This window comes from Oryctolagus cuniculus, chromosome 18, assembly GCF_964237555.1.
Source record: "Oryctolagus cuniculus chromosome 18, mOryCun1.1, whole genome shotgun sequence".
In the NCBI taxonomy this organism is placed as follows: domain Eukaryota; kingdom Metazoa; phylum Chordata; class Mammalia; order Lagomorpha; family Leporidae; genus Oryctolagus; species Oryctolagus cuniculus.
In genome coordinates this window covers 31,468,933-31,490,309 of record NC_091449.1, presented here as the reverse complement: position 1 = coordinate 31,490,309, position 21,377 = coordinate 31,468,933, and the positions used below count along the sequence as shown (strand labels likewise).

General features: G+C 43.2%; 1 pseudogene; it reads left to right on the top strand.

The window, feature by feature from the left end:
• LOC100349706 (large ribosomal subunit protein uL3-like) overlaps nt 1–16,156 on the top strand; it is a 41,753-nt pseudogene extending 25,597 nt beyond the window's left edge.
• The last annotated feature ends 5,221 nt before the right edge of the window (nt 16,157–21,377 follow it).

Here is a 21,377-nt window from a genome sequence, read left to right as displayed (position 1 = left end):
AGGCAGAGAGCTGGCCTGGAAGAGGGGCAACCGGGACAGAATCCGGTGCCCCGACCGGGACTAGAACCTGGTGTGCCGGCACCGCAAGGCGGAGGATTAGCCTAGTGAGCTGCGGCGCCAGCCTTGAAGATAACCTTTAGCAAACACATAGCTGTTACTCTCCTTTCTCAATATTTATACCAGTTTTATTTCATGATTTGTATTGTCACTGTATTTAGAGACTTAATAATAAATACTGGCCATTTCGGGCATCCTCTATTTATTTTGAGATCCATTGAAATCAGCTTATTTGCTGCTCAAGTTCATTTTTACTGCTGGCACTTTTGAACCATGATTTATATTTATAATTCAAATAGTTTCCCTTTATTGCCATTTTATTAACAATTTTAATAGCTACTGAACTTTATCAAGTATCTTTTCTGCATCTATAACTTTCTTCTTTATCACATCATTATGATGGAGTATATGATAGATTACAATATTGACCTTGAATTCCTTGAATAAATCACACTTAATATGAGTTATTGTTTTGATATAAAAATTCTAAAAAGTATAAGCAAATGGAGTATAGCAGTGTTTATATATTAAAAGGCAGTATTGGTTCCCAGTAAATTCTGTACAAGATTGACCATGAATTGACACTAAAATTATGCTGATTTCATGAAGTGAATGAGAGAGGTTTGCATTTTCCAGGGCCTGAAATATATAAATAATAGTGGAGTAATCCATTTTCTTTTCTTTTTTTTATTTTTACAGGCAGAGTTAAACAGTGAAAGAGAGAGACAGAGAGAAAAGTCTTCCTTCCGTTGGTTCACCCCCCAAATAGCCACTACAGCTGGCACGCTGCGCCAATCCAAAGCCAGGAGCCAGGTGCTTCTCCTGGTCTCCCATGCGGGTGCAGGGCCCAAGCACTTGAGCCATCCTCTGCTGCCTTCCCGGGCCACAGCAGAGAGCTGGAATGGAAGAGGAGCAACTGGGACAGAATCCGGCGCCCCAACTGGGACTAGAACGCGGGGTGCTGGCGCTGCAGGCAGAGGATTAGCCTAGTCAGCCATGGCGCCGGCCAAGTAATTCGTTTTCTAAAGAATAAACTAATCGCAAACTATGCTGCCACTAACTAATAGAATGTGAATCAACTTTTAGATTTTCCTATGGTCATTAGTTCATTCAAGTTTACCAAATGCCGAGTAAAATGCAGTAACTTTAATGTTGCTTAGAATTATCTATTTGAGTTTTTAATTTGAATGACACAGAGTTTAATACAATATTCTTCTGTAGTTTTTCAATGAATACAGTCAGTTGCTTGCTCATTCCAAATCTTGCCTAGTTTTATTCTCTCTTTCTTGTCTTAATTAGGCTTGCAAGTGCTTCTGATTTATTAGTTTTTTCCAAAGAAAGCAATTTCTGGATTTATCTTTTTGTGCTTCATTGTTTCAACTTTTTTATCTCCATTCTCTCTTCTTATTTATATAGCATATTCTGTTACTTTGTCTAGCTTTATATAATGAATATTTTGCCGCTTTAATAGTTTTGTCTTTCTTCTTTAAAAATGAAAGCATTTAATTTAAAGCTCTAGATTATGGAATTCAATTTTTGCTGGATTATTTTATTTTTCTCTGTGCTCTCTTTTAAAGTTCTCTGATTCAAGGGTTTTCTAAAAATGTGTTTTTAATTTCCAGTAATCAAGTTCTTTCAAATCATTTTCAACATTTATGCCAATTTCATTGCATTATAGCCAGAGAATATAGTATGAAAAACTTAAGATTTTCTCCATGGCCAAGACTATTTTTAAAATATATATGGAGCAGCTGGCACTGTGGCATAGTGGGTTAAGCCGCTGTCTGCAGCACCGGCATCCAATATGGGTACCAGTTCAAGTCCCGGCTGCTCCACTTCTGATCCAGCTCCCTGGTAATGTGCCTGGGAAAGCAGCAGAAGATGGCCCAAGTCCTCGGCCCCTGCATCCATGTGGGAGACCTGGAGGAAGTTCCTGGCTCCTGGTTTTGGTCTGCCTCGTTCTGGCCATTGTGGCTGTTTGGGGAGTGAATCAATGGATGGAAGATCTTGTGCTCTCTCTCTGCCTCCTCCATTCTCTCTCTCTCTCTCTCTCTCTCTCTCTCTCTGTGTGTGTGTGAGAGAGACTCTGCCTTTCAAATAAAATAAATGAATCTTTGGAAATAAAAATAAAATAAAATACATATGAAGAGATCTGTATAAATAAATGATTGAATAAACAGGAGGAAAATAGATAAATCTGTGTAGAATTCCAAATAATTCACAGAGCCACATGCAGCCTACGTTCCCACTTTGTAAGTTTGCCTTGTGCCTTCCTTCCACAGAAGGGGAAGAAAGGGAGGAGGTGACAGTAGCCTTGCCGAGAGAAACGTGACAAATACACTTCATCCAAGTAATCAAGGTGAGCACGTGCAGGTTCTGTGTTGATCCAGGTACAGATGTGACCCTTGGCACAGTGTGCTGGGAATGGCACTTGACCCCTGTGGTATTTCTCTCAAAAAGCCCATGAACTTCAGTTGACTCATGAGAAAAATTAACTCTTTCAAAACTGTGGGAATTAACACAGGGCTTACAGCAACTTTGGGAGCATTAAGCCAAAATACAAACCAAAGAAACGGGCTGAGGTTGTAGCACGGCTGGTTAAGCCACAGCCTGTGATGCTGCCATCCTACGTGAGTGCCACTTCAAGTCCTGGTTACTCCTGTCTCAGTTCTGAACCAGTAGATGGAAGATCTCTCTCCCTCCCTCTCTTTCTCTCTCTCCCTCTCTTTGGAGGTGTGGGTGTGGGTGTGGGTATGTTTTCCGCTCTCTCTGTAACTCTGCCTTTCAAATACATAAATCTTTGAAAGAAACAAACAAAAAGCCCGCATCAGTAAGAACAGCGTTTTGTGGTATTTTTGACTTCCTGTTTCCCATCCCTCACTTATCAGTACTGGAGAAGCCTTGAGAAATACAAGCCTGCATTCCCCAGGCAAGGAGCAGAATGAGGCCTGAACGTCTCCATCAGAGCCTCATTACCAAAGAGAAGTCATTATCTGACAATTCTGCTGTTCCCTGGAAACCCCACTGACACGGTGCTCACTAGAATGGTCGCAGTGTAAACCTTTCTGGAAGGCATTTGTCAACTGTGTTAAAATTCTGGCTGCAGCATGGCCTGCATCAAAAAGCCCGAAAGATCTCAAATAAACAATTCATCACGTTACCTCAAAGAACTGGAAAAAGTGGAACAAATCAACACCAAAATTAGTAGAATGAAAGAAATAATAAAATCCAGAGAACAAATAAATGACATAGGGACTGAAAATAATAGAAAAAATCGATAAAATGAAGCTCTGGTCCTTTGAAAAGACAAGCAGAAGGCTGGCATTTGATATTGTGGTTAAGATACTACTTGGGATGCCCTCATCCCAGGCCAAAGAACCTGGATTTGAGTCCCAACTCCACTTCTGACTCCAGCAACCTACTAATGCACACCCTGGGAGGTAGAAGCTGATGGCCCAAGTGTTTGGGTCCCTGCGAACCACATGGGAGGCCCAGACTGAGTTCCAGCCTCCTGAATTCAGCCTTGCCCAGCCTTAGCTCTTGCACACATTTGGGAAGTAAACCAGCAAATGGAAGGTCTCTCTCTGTCTCTCACTGTCTCTCTCTGTCTCTGCCTTTAAACTAAACTTTTAAAAGACAAAATTGACAAGCTTTTACTTAAACTAAGAATAGAGAATATTCAAATACACAAAATCAGAGATGAAAAGGGAGACATGACTGACAATACAGAAGCACAAAGATTGTTTGAGATTACTAAGAAAAATTATAAGGCAATAATTTGATAACTAAGAAGAAATGTACACATATACCTTACCAAGGTATATATACCTTCATGAAGAAGTAGAATACTTAAACAGATCAAGCATGAAAAGCTAGACTGTATCAGCAGTCTCCTATCGAAAAAAAGCACAAGACCAGATGGCTTAACTGCTGAATTCTGCCAAACATTTAAAGAATTAACACAAATCCTGCTTAAATTATTTCATAAGATGGAAGAGGAAGTAATTCTTCCACGCTCAATCTATGAGGACAGCATTACTTTAACCAAACAAGGGCTCAACAAGAACAAAAGAAAGCCACAGGCCAATATCCTTGATGAACATAGATGCAAAAATAGTCAACAAAATACTAGTAAACTGAATCCAATGGCATATTTCAAAGATGAATCAGCATGATCAAAGGGGGTTCATACCAGGAATGCAAGGGTGGTTCAACACATGAAAATCAGTATACATGATACACCATGCCAACAGAATAAAGGACAAACGTCATGATTATCTCAATAGATGCAGGAAAGGCACTTGGTAAAATTCTACATCCATTCATGATAAAAACTCTGAATGAATTAGGTATGGAACAAGCATACCTCCACATAATGAAGGCCATCTATAACAAGCCAACAGCTAACAACACAACGAAGGGAGGAAGTGGGTAGCTTTCTCTCTGAGCTAGAACAAGACAAGGCTGTGCACTCTCACTACTTTTATTGAATGTAGGACTGGAAGTCTGAGCCAGAACAGTTAGGCAGGAGAAAGAAACAAAGGGCATCCAAATCAGAAAGGAGGAAGCCAAATTGTCACTGTTTGCAGATGATGTGATCCTGTGTATGGAAAACCCCAAAGACTCCACAAGAAAGCTACTACAACTACTAAATAAGTTCAGCCAAGTTGAAGGATGCAAAGTTAACATGCACAAGTCGTTAGTGTTGTTACACACCAATAGCGAGGTATCTGAAAAAGACATCCCAAGGTGGCTGTTTTGTATAGTGGTTAAGACACTGCTTATGATGTTCACATCCCATATTACACTGTCTGGTTCAAGTCCCAGCTCTGCTCCCACTCCATTTTCTTGCTAATGTGCACCCTAAGAGGCAGCAAGTGATGGTTCAGCTAGTTGAATCCCTGTCACCCACATGTAAGACTTAGATTGAATTCCTGCCTCCTAGCTTCAACCTTCTCCCACCCCACCCCACCCCCAGCAAGCCTGCAGGCAAGTGGACCAGCAGATGGGACACCTCGCTCTCTCTCGCTCTTTCTCTCTCTCTCTGAAATAAATAAATTTAAAAATAAATAAGACAACAATCCCATTTCTAATAGCTACAAAAAAATAACATACCTAGGAATAAATTTGACTAAAGAGGTGAAATATCTCCATAATAAAAATTAAATCCTTGGGGTCAGTGCTATGGCTCAGTAGGTTAATCCTCTGCCTGTGGCACCAGCATCCCATATAGGCAACAGTTTGAGTCGCAGTTGCTCCTCTTCCAATCTAGCTCTCTGCTGTGGCCTGGGAAAGCAGTAGAAGATGGCCCAAGTGATTGGGCCCCTGCACCCAAATGGGAGACTGGGAAGAAGCTCCTGGCTCCTGGCTTCGGATCAGTGCAGCTCCAGCCATTGCGGCCATTTGGGGAGTGAACCAACAGAAGGAAGACTTTTCTCTCTTGTCTTTCCCTCTCACCATCTGTAACTCTACCTCTCAAATAAATAAATTTAAAAATAAAAAAGAAGATACCTCTCAAAAAAAAACTAAATCCTTGATGAAAGAAACTGAAGAAGATAGAAATGGAAAGGTATCCCATATTCATTGATTGAAAAAATCATATCATTAAAATGATTCAGATTCATTCTCTATCAAAATACCAATGAGTTTTTTACAGAGCTAGAAAAAAAGCAGCTACTGAAATTTGATTGTAATCACAAAAGAACAAAGTAGAAGGTATTACACTCCCTGACTTTAACATACATTACAGGCCGGTGCGACGGCTCAATAGGCTAATCCTCCGCCTAGCGGCACTGGCACACCAGGTTCTAGTCCCGGTCGGGGCACCAGATTCTGTCCTGGTTGCCCCTCTTCCTGTCCAGTTCTCTGCTGTGGCCCAGGAGTGCAGTGGATGATGGCCCAAGTTTTTGGGCCCTGCACCCGCATGGGAGACCAGGAGAAGCACTTGGCTAGGATCGGCACAGAGCCAGCCACGGCGGCCATTGGAGGGTGAACCAATGGTAAAGGAAGACCTTTCTCTCTGTCTCTCTCTCTCTCACTGTCCACTCTGCCTGTCAAAAGAAAAAAAAAGAATAAAATACATTACAAAACTACAGTAATGAAACAGCATAGTATTGGCATCAAAACAGACACTTAAAGCAAAGGTACAGAATACAGATTTAGAGGTAAACCTACGCATCTATAGCCAATTGACAAAGGTGCTAAGAACATTCAATGAGAAAAAGACAGTCTTTTCACAAAATGGTGCTGGGAAAAATACTCATACACACACAGAAGAAACTAGACTCCTACCTCTCACCATGTTCAAAACTCAGCTCATAACAGATTAAAGACCTAAATGTAAGATGGGAAACTTTGAAACTTCTAGAAGAAAACATGGAATAAATGTATCACAACATTGGCATGAGCAAGAATTTTTTTGGATAAGACCACAAAAGCACAGGAAAAGGAAGCAAACATAAACAAATGGGATTGCATTGAACTAAAGAGCTTCTACACAGCAAAGGAAACAACCAACAGGGTGAAGAGACAGCCTACAGAATGAAAGAAAATAACTTCAAATTATATATCACAAAATGTAATAAGCAGAAAAGTAAGGAACCCAAACCTAAAAGCAAAAATAAAAACACAAAAGAATCCAATTTACAAATGGGTGGTAGATTAAACAGACACTTCTCAAAGGAAGACACACAAATGGCCAACAGGTAGATGAAGAAATGCTAAATATTACTAGTCATTACGTAGATGAAAATCAAAACCACAGTGAGGTAACACCTTACTCCAGATTGGCTGTTATTTAAAAAGATAAAAGATAACAAATATTAGTAGAGATGTGGAGAAAGGAAACCCTTACACACTATAGGTAAAAAGGCAAATTAGTACAACCATTGTGGAAAACAGCATGGATGGTTCTCAAAAACTGATAATAAATCTAACATATGGTCTAGCAATCTCACTGCTGGGTAAATATGGAAGGAAAATGAAATTTGTCTATTGAAGAAACATCTGCACTCCCATGTTTACTGCAGCACGACTCACTAGCCAAGAAGTGGAAACAACCTACATGTCCATCCACCAATGAGCAAATAAAGAAAACGTGGTGCATGTACACAATGGAATACTACTCAGCCAGAAAATGAGAAGCTCTGATCATCTGCAGCAGCATGCATAGTACTGGATTCTTTAGGTTAAGTGAAATACACCAAGCAGAGAAAGACAAGTATCATACGATTTCACTCATAAGAGGAGTCTAAAAATATGATTTCATAGAAGTTAACAATATAATGATGGAGACCAGAGTTGTGGCATAGTGGGCAAAGCTGCCACCTGTGACACCAGCATCCCACGTGGGCGCCAGTTCATGTCCCAGCTACTCCACTTGCAGTCCAGCTCCCTGCCAATGGTTTGGGAAAGCAACAGAAGATGGCCCAAGTGTTTGGGTTCCTGCCACCCACGTGGGAGACCTGGGTCAAGCTCCTGGTTCCTGACTGCCCTGGCTCAGCATTGGCCATTGCAGGTGTCTAGGAAGTGAATCAGCAGATGAAAGATCTCTCTCTCTCTCTCTCTCTAACTCTTTCAAAATAAATAAATAAATATTTTTAAAATATATATATATGGTGGATATCAGACGCTGGGGAGGGAAGTAGAGAGGGAGAGATAGTGAAAGGTCTATGGTGGGTACAGCTGAAAAAGAGTGAGAAATTCTGAGGTTCTATTGCACCATGTGACAACAGATAATGCGTGCCAACAGATAATGTACCATATAGTTCTACATTTAAGAAAAGAAAACTGGAAGATACAATTTTGGATATTTTCACTACAAAAGAAAATGTTAACAATTTAAGGAGATAGATATATGTACCCCACTAGACATTTAACAAGATAGACATGTATCAAAATGTCAAATGCTACCCAATAAATATGTATAAATTGTAAATGTCTGTTAAATTTTAAAATTTTAATAAAATTAAATAAATATACTAAAAGTTTAATCAACTTAATAAAATTAAAACAAAATAAATAAAATCTTGGCTGCTTCGGGCAATAGACTAAGCTAAAGCTGTAAACAGCATCTGAGAAATGAAACATCCATGGAGGTTAAAAGGCCACAGGCAGGCCCCAGGCCGTGCATGCCATCCAGAACTAGGAAATATTCCTGTCGAGGATCCCACTGTCACTTCAGACTGACTTTGTACAGGCAGCCAGGGAGATGTGGCTGATGGCTTGGCTGATTGTTGAAGGTGTGTTCCAACATGCCACAGAGCCTGCTGACAAACACAGACACTGGTTCCAGGAATTGAAGGTAATTTTGGTCTAATCAGCTGACCACTAAGCTAACCGAATGTCCATACATGGTAGAGTTTAGAGCAAGAGTTGAGACAAGTCACTAAACAGGCAATAAACACTGAAGCCAACAACAGCAAACCTTGTTCATTAAGAGAATCTGCTTCCTAAAGTTGCCAAATATCAATTATTTGCAATATCCAATTACCAGCTGGCACCACGGCTCAATAGGCTAATCCTCCGCCTAGCAGCACCGGCACACCAGGTTCTAGTCCCAGTCAGGGCGCCGGATTCTGTCCCGGTTGCCCCTCTTCCAGGCCAGCTCTCTGCTGTGGCCCGGGAGTACAGTGGAGGATGGCCCAGGTGCTTGGGCCCTGCACCCCATGGGAGACCAGGAGAAGCACCTGGCTCCTGCCTTCGGATCAGCGCAGTGCGCTGGCCGCAGCGCACCGGCTGCGGCGGCCATTGGAGGGTGAACCAACGGCAAAGGAAGACCTTTCTCCTTGTCTCTCTCTCTCACTGTCCACTCTGCCTGTCAAAAAAATATATATATATATATCCAATTACCAACAACAGCAACAACAACAAAAAATGGGACACACACTAAAGAAGGTATGATACAGCCACAGGAATCCAATGGAAACTCTCCCGAGGAAATCCAGACACTGAATTTATTAGAACAAGACTTTAAAGCACCTATTTTAAATATGCTCAGAGGATAAGTCAAGCAAAACATTGTGTCTAAAGAGCACAAGGAGTCAGAACAGTATGTCACAAAAGTGAGAATAGCAGGAAAGGGGTAAAAATCATTGAAAAAGCCAAGTAGAATCTAGAGTTGAGAGTATAACTGAATAAAAAATTAGCTAGATGGACTCAATATAATTTAAGGAAAGACACTGAATATACATAATCAAGAAGCTGAAGACCTCCAGGTAGGATAAACTGGAGATCCATATCCAGACCTTTCATAAACAAATGGGCTAAAGCAAAAGCCAAACAGAATATTGAGTAGGCAAAACGGAATTGAGATGGCGGGGAGATGGCTGCATAGAGAGAAGCTTCACTCATCCAAGCCACAGAGAACTACCAGAGCAGTGAAGAACCATGTTTCCAGAGGACTGACTGAAGGAACATGTCAATGGAGATGTGGTAGGACAGCCAGAGACTCCCAAAGCCTACAAAGAGAAAGGAACAAAACACGCAGCCACCGCCACCCCGGCCTCTGCGCCAGCTCCCCAGCTTGGAGGACATCATCTTTCCTGGCAAGGGTAAGCAGAGAGTGCTGTGGCCCCGCCCCCAATCCCATCGCCCCCACAGCCCAGCAGCCCTGACTCTGGAAGGATTCCGCAGTCCGACTGACTTTAAATCCAGTTTAGAGAGCTGACTGCAGCCCAAGGACTGCTTTGCCCCGGAAAAGGAACCCACATTGCTCCCTCTGCCACCAAAGCACTAGACTCCAGGCTGCTGGGGTCTAGCTGCTGCTAAGGGGACAGCCAGCAGCCCCACTGCTCATCGAAGCCATCGGGACCAGAAACAGGGAACTTTCCAGGACAGAGAGCGTGTCCCCTGCACTCTGCAGCTTCTACTCAGCTTCTTTTTTTTTTTTCCCAAAAAAATTATTTATTTGAAAGGGATTGGGGTCGGGGGAAAGACATGGAAACAGATCTTTCATTCTCTAGTTCATTTCACAAATGGCCTCATTATCTGTAGTCAGGCCAGACAGAAGCCAGGAGTCCAGAGCCCCATCCAGGTAACCCACGGAGGTAGCAGGGTCCCAAGCATTTGAGCCATCATCCTCCGCCTTCCCTCATACATAAGCAGGAAGCTGGATCAGAAGCAGTGCAGCCAGGACTTGAACCAGCACTGCAATATGGGATGCAGAAGCAGCGGAACACACTGCTCCACAATGCCAGCCCTGACTTGGTTTCTTGGGAGTTGGCACCAGCAGGGGCTGAGAACAAAACGCAGAGGACCAGACCTGAGGAAGGCCCCTCTGCATCTCTCAGCATGCCCAAGCCCTAGCTCACCCTTGCATGCCTGTGGGGACAGGGTGCAGTTCCCTCTGTGTGCTACAGGCCTGGAACGGTGGCTGTGGGTGCTGCAACCGCTGGAGTAACTCCTCTTCACCTGTGGTCCCTGGAGCGCCCCATCGCCATCCTGATGCTTTGAGCCGCTGGCTGCCATCTCCCAATCCCCAGGGCTGTCACCCTGCGAGACCTAAGTGACGACCCTGTTTTATCCTGCAGTGCCATATCTGTGACGGTTAGTACTAGATTCCTCAGAATTATTGGAATCTATCAAGGGACCCAGGGAAGAACTTACCTTCATTCTACCACTCAAGTGAAGTCAGACACAGAAAGACACCACATGTTCTCCCTAGCACGTGGAACTAAAGGTAAAATCTCAGTAAGAATACAGAATATTGATTCCTAGAGGCTTGGATGGGGGTGGGGAGGATAGAGTGAATTTAGTTTTTAAAAATTAGAAGAGGGGAGGGTGGCACTGTAACTCAGTGAGTGGGTTAAAGCCCTGGCCTAAAGCACCAGCATCCCATGTGGTCGCTGGTTCCAGTCGTGGTGCTCCTCTTCTGATCCAGCTCTCTGCTGTGGCCTGGGGAAGCGGTAGAAGATGGCCCAACTGCTTGGGCTCCTGCATCCACGTGGGAGACCCAGAAGAAGCTCCTTGCTCCTGGCTTCGGATTGGCTCAGCTCTGGCCATTGCTGCCATCTGAGGAGTGAACCAGTGGGTGGAAGACCTCTCTCTCTGTCTCTTCCTCTCTCTGTAATTCTATCTCAAATAAAATAAAATAAATCTTTAAAAAAATTATGGAGAATTGGGTATGGCTTATAGATTGTGACAAATATACCATTATAAGATATCAATAAGAGAAGCTGAGTGTGGAGGTATGGAACCTGTTTGTACAACACCACAATTTTTATTTTGTAAATTGAAATTTGTTCTGAGATAGAAAGTTAAAAAAAGAAATAGCATATCCTAAACATTAATTTCTTTAGACTGTCATAAATAAAAGGTTAAGGAAAATACCTGTGCAAAAGAGAGAGAAAAATGATTCTTCATGAATAAGGAATTCTCAACCAGATTGATAACTGATTTCTCATCAGCAACCCTAGAGCTTAGTAGGAAGTAAGATGACAAATTGAAAGATCTTACAGAAAAAAAAAAAAAAAAACCAGCCAAGAACTCTAAATCCAACAGAACTATCTTTCTTTTTTAAGACTTGTTTTAAGACTTTTTTCTTTTTTTAAGACTTATTTATTTATTTATTTATTAAGACTTATTTATTTATTTGAAAGTCAGAGTTACACAGAAAAGGAGAGGCAGAGAGAGAGAGAGAGAGAGAGAGAGAGAGAGAGAGGTCTTCCATCCGTTGGTTCACTCCCCCATTGGCCACAACAGTTGGAGCTGTGCCAATCTGAAGTAAGGAACCAGGAGCCTCCTCCAGGTCTCCCATGTGGGTACAGGGGTCCAAGGACTTGGGTCATCTTCCACTGCTTCCCCAGGCCATAGCAGAGAGCTGGATCGGAAGTGGAGCAGCTGGAACTTGAACCAGCACCCATATGGGATGCTGGCACTGCAGGCCACGGCTTTACCCACTAAGCCACAGCACCGGGCCCCAGAACTATCTTTCAAAGAATGAAGGAAAATTCTAGACATTCCCAGGTAAACCACAGGTGAGAGAGAATGGCAGCAGCAGCCCTGCTCTACTAGAAATACCTGAATCCACATTCCAACAGATATTTTTGTCTGTGATTTCTTTCTTTCCTGACTGATTTAAAAAACAACTTCATAAAGCAATAATTATACAAGTAAAAGGTATAATTTGAGGAACACAAAGAAGGGGGAATAGAGCAACAAAGGAGCAAAGTTTGTGTATATTATTGAAATTAAGTTAATACCAACTTGATTTAGATTGCTATGAATTAAAATTTTAATGGTAATTTTCAGGGAAGTCACTTAGAAAATAACTTAAAATATGAAGTAAAAGAAATGATGAGAGAAATTAAATGATACACTAAACAATTTCTACTTAGCACAAAAGAAGGTAGGAATAGAGAAAATGATAAACAAAAAAGGACATATAGAATACAAATAGAAAAATGACAAGTGTAAATCTTACAATATCATTAATTATGTTAAACGTAAATCCATTGAACTATAAAGGTAGAAATTGGCAGAATGGATAAAAATATGATTAAACTATATGCTGCCTACAAAAGACTCACTCCACATTTGAAAGTACAAATGAGCTAAAAGTAAAATATGGGGAAAGAATACAAGGAAAACAGTAGCAGAGCTAGAATGACTACACTAATGTGACATAAAATAGACTTTAAGAAAAAAATTGCTACTAGAAACAAATAAGAACATTTTATGATAAAAGTGTCAACCCACCAAGGAGTTGTAACAACTATAAGCAAGTATATATAGCAACAGAGCCCCAGGTTAAAAGAATCAAAAACTAAAACAAAAAATACAGAATTGGTGAGAGAAAAGCAGTTCTACAATAATTGTTAGAGATTTCAATATTCCATTTCAATAATGTATAGACCAACTAAGTAAAAGGAGCCACTGCGCTGGTCCCTTCTGGAATTTTTACATCACTTAACCCCTTTACCCAGGTCATCGGTTTGCTAACTAGTTCTTAGAATTCCCACCCACTCCTTCCTGTTTCAAACATCCATATAACACTCAACCAATGACAGCAGAATTACTTTTAATTTCGAATGTGCATTGAATGTTGTCCAGTATAGAACACATGTTAGTGTCAGTGATTTAACAAGATTGAAATCATACAAAGTATTCCTTCCAACCATAAAAATATTCTAAAATTAAAGTCTATTTTATAAGAGACATTTTCACAATTCAGTGACTGAGTTGTCCACTTTAATAATTTTTTATCAGTTTCCCTTGCTTTATGTATTTGGTTGTTATTGTTTTTTTATTGCATACAAATTTAACATATTAATAATAAATTATAGCTTTTATTACTACCTTTTTATCCTGTTTAGTGCTTTACTTCTAAATTCCAAATTAATTTTGTTAAAGAAAATCCAAGACAACTTAAATCTAACCAAGTTTATTTGACAAAATTTAATTGACAAAATTTCTAGAACTAGTAGCATTCTGGACCAACTTGAGTCCAGAGTGCTCCATTCCATCACCATGGGCAAGCTATATTTATATCCAGTGAAGAGCAGATGACATTAAAAAAAAAAAGGCAATTTTATTGGCTGTAGTCAGTATTTGCCTTATCTGGTCATAATTTGGCAGTCCTTGGCCTGGAACTGGCTGAGGGTTTGGTTGTTATGATTGGCAGAAGCCCAATAGCTTGGTTACCAGGGCATACACTTAGATTAGTTAAAACTTACTTGCATATCAAGTTAAGTTGAAGTTCACTTTCAGTCCAACAACAATTTACAAAGTTAGCAGGGCTGTTTTAGTGGACCCCGTGGCACACATGGTTTCTACATAACCACAGTAAAGTGAGATCTTGATATACAAGTACTTTTATCACCATCTCACTCTATCTTCATAGACCATTTAAGAGTTACCTCTGGTTAAGGCCTCTGGAACTTTTATTTTTTAAGATTTATTTATTTATTTGAAAGGCAGAGTTACAGAGAGGCAGAGAAAGAGAGAGAGAGACAGAGAGAGAGATCTTCCATCTGCTGGTTCACTCCCCAAATGGCTGCAACAGCTGGAGCTGGGCGGATCTGAAGCCAGAAGCCAGGTACCAGGAGCTTCCTCCCGGTGTCCCACGTGGGTAGAGGGGCCCGAGCACTGAGACCATCTTCCACTGCTTTCCCAGGCCATAGCAGAGAGCTGGATGGAAGTAGAACAGCAGGCAGCAGCTTTACCTACTACGCCACTGCACCGGCCCCTTCTGGAACTTTTTACGTCACTTAACCCCTTTTCCCAGGTCATCAGTTTGCTAACTAGTTCTCAGAATTCCCACCCACTCCTTCCTGTTTCAAGAACATTGCTTTGTTTCTTTCTTGTCAATCTGATGGTGAGGAATCTAGGTGCAGACTTAGATAGGGATAGGTAAGCTACCATTTCTGCCAGACTTGCATTGTAACTTCACCCCCACCTTCCCAGGATGCACCTGCATCTAATCCAGGACCAGGAAGCAAGAGATGCTATGATGGCTACATGGATGTTAAACTCCACGTGGAGGCACCATGAGAGTCTGTGCCCTTGATCAAGCTTGGAGATTCTTCTCAGGCCTCCCCCTCTTCCTCTCTCTCCTTATAGGCAACTCTCTGGCCTACTCATGAAGGGTGGCACACACTCACCCATAGTTGTATGTTCTCTTTCTCTCTCTTTTAAATAGACCCTGTTCACATGTGCACTGTATGAATGTCTCTACTTTGACTCCTTACCTCTGTGGGGACAAAAACCTGGAGTAATAATAAGATACATGGGCTCATAACAAATCAACCCAATTCTTCAATAGACATTTTGCTATTCACCTTGTTTTCTTGGTTTTCTCCAACTTGAGTTCTCATGTGTATATGTGGGGGGGGGGGGAGAAAGAGGGAGAGAGAGAGGGAGAGAGAGAGATTTCCTTAGTATTTTCTTCAAATAGGGCATGTGAATGATAAAATTCAACTTTTGCCTAAAAAACTTTTAGATCTAGTTTTTTAATTTTTTTTTTATTTATTTCACAGGTAGAGTTACAGACAGTGAAAGAGAGAGACAGAGAGAAAGGTCCTCCCTCCGTTGGTTCACTCCCCAATGGCTGCCATGGCTGGCACTATGCCAATCTGAAGCCAGGAGCCAGGTGCCTCCTCCTGGTCTCCCATGCCGGTGCAGGGCCCAAGCACTTGGGCCATCCTCCACTGCCCTCCTGGGCCACAGCAGAGAGCTGGACTGGAAGAGGAGCAACCGGGACTAGAACCTGGCACCCATATGGGATGCCGGCACCACAGGCGAAGGATTAACCAAGTGAGCCATGGCGCCAGCCCCTAGATCTAGTTTTAAAGCACTTGCTACTTCAGAAAGCAAAGGGATGCTGCAGTCTATGGACAGCCGAAGAGCTTGTTAATAGGGAGAGAAGGTGATTCGAATTGTCTGTCCCTTGATTGCTGCAGGAGGATAGGAGACATTCTTCCTCTCTGGGAATGGTGGAATCAGAGACTCTCAGAATTCTTCTGGTGTGCAGATAGTTAACCTGCCTGGAGCAGCCTGCGAGTGTTGAAGGCAAATGTTAGCACAATCAGCATAACTGAAATCACAGCTTGGCCCACTGGAAAGGGAGTTTTAAAGACAAATAGAGCAGAGAGAGTCCCAAGAGTTGCTATGGAAAAGAGCCAGCCAAGCCAGCCCAGGTGACAAGTAGACTGTGCTTTTTCTGCTCTCATTTCCGTCTTCACTAAACAGGATTTTGTTTTCCAAATACCCTGCCTTATAGATAAAAGCATGCCTCCGTAAAAGTGAACTCTTGCTCCAGTATCACTCAGATGTATTTCAGGGCATTAGCTCCTGGGGACTGATGGCAAGAACGAGAGGAAGGGATGGGGTGAGACAACAGAGCCGAGAAGTGTCCTTGTTGCCTCTCTGTGAATCTGACCTTCATAGGAATTGCATAGAATCTGACACTATCTGGAAGGATGCACGACTCTCAGCTTTCCAGAGACAAAGGCCAGGACCTATCCATTTAGCTGAACTATGGGAAGATGAACAGATCAACTTTAGCGCCCTTGACAACAGGAGATTTTACTGGAGGGCAAACGGAGTGAGTTGCTTTGAGAGGCCTTCCCTCCACATGAGCTACGTTCTCACAGCCTTTTAAGGTGATAGTCGAGTACCACTTATCTGGGCCCCAAGGTCTTATCGTGATTTTAGTGCAATTACATTTTCTGAGATCTCGAAGAACAGCCCTGGGGTATATTTTTAATTATAAGGTAGACTCCTCATTTGGCCCTATGTATTATGCAACATCTTGGCCAAAGTCAGAGCGGAGTCCTGGATCAGGTGGGAGCATCCCTACAGTGTTACATAAGGCACTTCAGTTGCTGTTATCCTCAAACCTGCTCTCACCTCATCATTTGAAGATGCAACATCTGTGCCATTGTTCTCAATTGCGCTTGCTGATGGGAAGCTGTATAACTTGATCTCTTGCACATTATAGGTGTTTCATTAGGATTATCATTTAAAATACAAAAAAAGAGAGGCAACCTCCAGGGTGCCACATATTAAACATTTTATCTCTTCTCTTTAAAACATCAGAGCTAAATGTTTTTACAGATGATCCCAGGTCTCATTACAGGGAAGTAATGCACACTCCGTGAGCCGCTCATCTTCGAGATTCTAGCTTATTAGCATTTTCCTCATCTCTTTCCCATTTTCTCATTGAGCCCAGTTTCTTCACCTTTTGAAATTCACCGGAGCACCTTTGTCCCGTGTAGCCTTGGCTGTGTCCCTCTGACTTCAAGTCCAGAGATGATTCCTGTGGGTTATTCATGTTGCCCACCCAGGCACACTCACAGCCCAAGAGTTTGCCTGCAGTAGGCTCTCAGGAGTTGATGTCTCTATATTGTGCCCAGGCTTTGTGCTGTGTTTGGAGACAGAAGAAATCCATGGAGTTGGTCATTGCCACCCTGGCTTCACTATTGTCACTGTTACAGAGAAATAGTTGGGCCTAAAGTTGGATAGATTCTTCCTTTAAAGACAAATATACGCCGGCGCCGCAGCTCACTAGGCTAATCCTCCGCCTTGCGGCGCCGGCACACAGGGTTCTAGTCCCGGTCGGGGCGCCGGATTCTGTCCCGGTTGCTCCTCTTCCAGGCCAGCTCTCTGCTGTGGCCCGGGAGTGCAGTGGAGGATGGCCCAAGTCCTTGGGCCCTGCACCCCATGGGAGACCAGGAGAAGCACCTGGCTCCTGCCATCGGATCAGCACGGTGCGCCGGCCGCAGCGCACCGGCTGTGGCGGCCATTGGAGGGTGAACCAACGGCAAAGGAAGACCTTTCTCTCTGTCTCTCTCTCTCACTGTCCACTCTGCCTGTCAAAAAAAAAAAAAAATATATATATATATATATATACCTCGTGAACAAAGAGTTCAGAGACCTCATCTCTTCCTGATGGCTGGGGTTGTTCTAGATTTCTAGAAGATTCTCTCTCTCTCTCTCTCTCTCTCCATGGAGTGGGGAGCTCATCTGTTTTGCTACATTGCAGTAAGCTCCCTTAGTGTAGCAAAGCCTCTGGGGTCACTCTCCAGCCTTCCCAGCCAGGTGACATCCATGGTCCCCCAAAGAGCATCATCCCCTTTACTAGGCTGAGCCATTGTAATTTCTTCCTCAGGAATGTGATTGGGACTGCCCAGCGAGTTCCCTGGCATGTAAGCCCAGACGCTGCTGGTGGCCACGTCTTCCACCATCTGGACTGAGAACAGAGGAAACAGAGATGTGGGAGTGAGAAAGGTGTGCAGAGTTGAGATGGAAGTAAAGAAAGGATCCTCTTTGCTGATGTCCATGTTGCTGGTTCCACTCATTTCTGAAACTCCAGCTGCATCATAGATCCATGAGCCACCTCTCTGTGCTCACAACTCTGCCTTCTCCCTTGAAACAGTGCAAGTTGACTTCTGATGCAACCTACAGGGTCCAGGGATCTAAAGATACCTAAATTTTAAAGCAGTGTTATTCTTTCTCCTCTCCTTCCACCTTTTCCCACTTTGTTGCTTGGTTTTCACCTACATAGCTGCTACTGGTCTGAATGTGTTGAAATGTTCTGAAACCTGAGTTAATATTAAAAGGTGAGATGGAGGAACCTTAAAAGATGATGAGGAATCTGGCTGGCGCCACAGCTCAATAGGCTAATCCTCCGCCTTGTGGCGACGGCACACCGAGTTCTAGTCCTGGTCGGGGCGCCGGATTCTGTCCTGGTTGCCCCTCTTCCAGGCCAGTTCTCTGCTTGGCCTGGGAGTGCAGTGGAGGATGGCCCAAATGCTTGGGCCCTGCACCCCATGGGAGACCAGGAGAAGCACCTGGCTCCTGCCTTTGGATCAGCGCAGACGGCGGCAGCCATTGGAGGGTGAACCAACAGAAAAAGGAAGATCTTTCTCTCTGTCTTTCTCTCTCACTGTCCACTCTGCTTGTGAAAAAAAAAAAAAAAAGATGATGAGGAATCTGCCCTTATGAATGGACTAATCTGTTGATACAATTGTTAGGTTAGCAGGTTATCTTGAGAGTGGGTCTATTACAAGACAGCTTGACCACATCTCTCAGGTGCTCTGCCTCTAACCAGGTGATGCCCTGTGCTGTCTGTCCATCACCAGATGCAGTCCCTTGACTTTGGATTAGAATCATCAGCCAAAATAAACCTCTTCTCTTTCTAACTTCCCCAGTCTGTGGAATTGCATCATTAACAATAGAAAATGGGCTGGGACAATGGCTTTTACTGAGGCTGCAAATGTGCACTTGTGTGTTGTATGTAGATATGTAGTGCATATGGAACAAACAACAGATATCCTAGTCCATGAACAGGACTTATCCTAGCCTATTCACAAGCAAGTGCAGGAGAAGGCATTTCAGAACTTCCCTTCATGGTTCACCTGCGCCCCCTACACAAAGCAGTCACCCTTCAGCACTTTCTGTGTGGCAATGCGGAGCAGTGGTGGCAGAATCTTGTTTTTCTCAAGAGAAATCAGAAATATGAATTTTATGAGCAATCTCCTGATTCTGTTGGTTCAAATTGTGTTTAATTTCTCTTCCATTGTATTTGAAAGACAGAGAGAGAGACAGATTTCCCATCTGCTCTTTCCCTCCCCAAAGTCAGGAGCTTGGTTCTCAATCTTGGTCTCCCCCATGGGCGGCAGGCACTCAAGCTCCTGAGCCTTCATGTGCTGCCTTCTCAGGGTGCAAATTAATAGGAACTTGGACTGAGAGCAGTGCTGGGACTTGAAGCAGGCACTCAATATGGGATGTGGGTGCATCATGCAGTGTCCCAACTACAGAGCCAGATTCCTGGCCCTCAAACTTTACTTAAATATGCAGGAAACCAACCCTTCCCTACAAAAAAAAAAAAAAAAAAAAAAAAGTCTGTGGGCTCCAGGAGGTCTCTGCTGCAGACCCTTGCTGTTCACAGGCATTTGGAGAGTGAACCAGTGAATAGGAGGTCTCCATTCTCTCAAACAAATAATGTTTTAAAATTCTAGTATCTGGGCCTCACTCTCAAAAATTATTCTGGATTAGTCTGAAATGCATCCAGGCTATAGCTGGGCATTTTTTTTTTAAATATTTATTTTACTCATTTGAGAGTCAGAGTTACACAGAGAAAGGAGAGGCAGAGAGAGAGAGAGAGGTCTTCCATCCGATGGTTCACTCCCCAATTGGCTGTAACAGCCGGAGCTGCCCTGATCCAAAGCCAGGAGCCAGGAGCTTCTTGTGGGTCTCCCACACAGGTGCAGGGACCCAAGGACTTGTGCCATTTTCTACTGCTTTTCCAGGCCAAAGCAGAGAGCTGGATTGGAAGTAGCAGCTGGAACTCGAACCAGCACCCATATGGGATGCCAGCGCTCAGGCCAGGGCGTTAACCTGCTGCTCTACAGTACTGGCCCCATAGCTGGGCATTTTTTAAAAGCTCCACAGATGATTCTAACCTGTAGCCTTGGCCTCCGAGTTGGTAACTCCTGGTCTGGAGGCTCAAGATTTTTACAAGAGTTGCAAGTTGTGTGTCCACAAATATTGGCAAAAGGCAATTTTGAGAAGACAATTTTGAAGAAACAGTGTTTCAGAAACTTCTTAAATCTGATGGTCATAAATTAAGACTTTATAAAATGCCACAAGGAAATATTTTATGCAAACGTCTTAGAAAAATGAACTATTACAACCCAAAATATTCAACTGCACAGTACAAAGATTCCAAACACACAGTGCCAAGACCTCTTGTTAAATGATCTCTCTCAGACATCTGAAAACTCCAGTCCTTTGAAAATGAAGCCAAATGAGAATGGAGAAGCAATAGCAAAATAATCAAGGTTGAACACTAAAAGAAAGAAATGCCTAAAATTAGAGGGAAAACATCTTCTTTTAAATTCTGACACCTAATCTTGTCACTCTGATCATTGCACCTCATTCCAGCAGTGAAAACAAGCTTGGTGTTTCTATGTGTGTATACAATTTTCCTACAAACAGAAAGCAAGCCCACAATTCTTTATCCTCTCTGTGCCCAAGCCCTGTGCACTCTAACCTTGTAGCTCGTTCCCTCGGGACAGAGTCTCTTACCTCATCCTATGAACCTGGGCTGCCCTGGTGACTGCCTAGCCTTCTGAAAGAAGTCGCAGGCACTAGTTGTGACCCTAAGCTGCAGGAGGCCTTTCTGTTTCCTGGGCCCCTGCCTCTGTAGTGGGAATGAGCTGGGCCAGTCAGACTCGGAGAAGACTCAAGGCCTTCCCGGACCAGCTGATGCCCAACACCCGAGAAAGCCCAGGTGATAGCAGCAGTCGTCGGCGCGATGGGCAGCTGATGAAAGATGTGGGACTAAGCCTGGCGGAGACTGGAGGGATCACCCAGCCACCCACAGCATCACGAGTTTCATGAATACTTGATTTCTTTGGGAGTGATTTGTTACATAGCCAGAGCTAACTGACAGCCTGCCAAGGGGATTTCAAAGTAGACATCAAAGTCCTAAAGAAATAGAGGCCAAATAAACAAACAGCTGCAAATGATTAAGCTCCATCAGATGGCTAAGGGGGGCCCGACAAGGCTCTCTTGTCAGTTTAGTTCCTCCGTTGGGCCACACCGGGGCTGTTGTGTTCTTTTGCTTGGCGAAGGAGCTGAAGGAAAACCGGGCCAATTAGCTGGAGTGGTGCATATGCAGAGGGCGTCCCCAGTGATCAGCGTCTGGCTGTGATTTCCTATCCACTTCCTAGTTCCCCATCACTACTGCTCCTTTTACACTTCCATTCCAATGTTATTGAGCATCCTAATTTGAAGAACAAATTTAAATGCGAACATTGTTCACATTCTGAATAAAACCAAGTGTATGGATCCCTTAGATAATCATTACGAACCAG